Here is a 1,485-nt window from a genome sequence, read left to right as displayed (position 1 = left end):
AATATTAAAATAGTGATAAATAATAATTATGAATATTGTGATTTTGGAATGCAAATTGCATTCTTGTACATATGACATGTATCAACATTATATTTTAATTTTGTTAATGATTTCTGTTAACCTCTGGAATATCAATAAACATCAAATGATAACATGCCTACATATATGGTTGGAAATTACTGGCACAATTAAAATATAATATTACATTAAAATACAATATTATATTTACATGGTAAACATATTGATAGAAATCAATTATATATAATTAATGTGTTGTTAAATATGAAATTTTGTAGATAATCTGTCATACGATCAGTACAATACTCTTCATAGCTTCAATATTAAACCAAATGATAAGTAATATTTTTGTGTATTATAATTTTGCATCTTCTTCTTCGGGTATTAATAGCCCGGGTTCTTGCAGACGAGGTATACTTGGCCAGTCGTTTGCAAAACCTTTCCAACCTTCCACAGGAATTATGATTTTGCAGCTAAATACACTCTCGTCCATGTGATAGAATACATGCATACATGAATAGAAATCGTCTTCTCCTTTCGAGTTGAAACTAGCGTTTTTGACGTTTTTATTCCTATCTAATTTCTTCGTAATAGTTTTACAGAATAAAAATTTCTTCTCCACGATTATTTATATTTATGTATTTGCCCTTGGTGCATTTTATGTCCAAAGCTGAAAAAAAATAAAATTACAAATTTTTTAATCCATTTTATTTCATTATGGCGACTAACGCTGAAGATAAAAATGGATAAAGAGATCCGTAATTCTTATTTTTCCAGCTTTGGACATAACATACACCAGATACATCAACATGAATATTTTAATCGTGGAGAAGGAATTTTTATTCTATGAAACTACTACGAAGAAATTAGACAAGAATAAATACGTCAAAAACGCTAGTTTCATCGGTAATACATATGGCTCCAGCATCCTCATAAGCATGGTGAAAATATATAAGGTGAAGCAATCTGATAGATGCGCAGTAGGAACGTGCATATTCGGACATATTTGATTAGCTATTCCAGTATAACCTGCGCTATTGTAGGTAGGAAAGTGCATATTCGGACATATTTGATTGGCTATTTCTAGTATTGCTACCGCCATTATGCGTATTGTTTCATCTTATATATTTCCACCATGCTCATAAGGACTATCACACACAAAATGGCTGCGTTCAGCAGACTCAACAGTTTTGCAACCGTTTTGTGAAGGGTCCTCTACATAGAAGTCGTAGATGGTCGTGGAGTCTTAAGTCGTTGGAAACCAACCAATCACAATCAAATATAAGGAGAATACTCGATTGGAATTGGTCAATTTCCTACGACTTAAGACTCCATGACCATCTACGACTTCTATGTAGAGGACCCTTGATTCTTCTCTGAGATAGGACTATTCCTTTAAATCTAAAAGTATAATCCAATCAGCGCGACGAATCATAAAACGGTTGCAAAACTGCTGAGTCTGCTGAA

Source organism: Trachymyrmex cornetzi, unplaced genomic scaffold (genome assembly GCF_001594075.2).
Source record: "Trachymyrmex cornetzi isolate Tcor2-1 unplaced genomic scaffold, Tcor1.1 scaffold479, whole genome shotgun sequence".
Lineage (NCBI taxonomy): Eukaryota > Metazoa > Arthropoda > Insecta > Hymenoptera > Formicidae > Trachymyrmex > Trachymyrmex cornetzi.
This window is presented reverse-complemented; position numbering follows the sequence as displayed.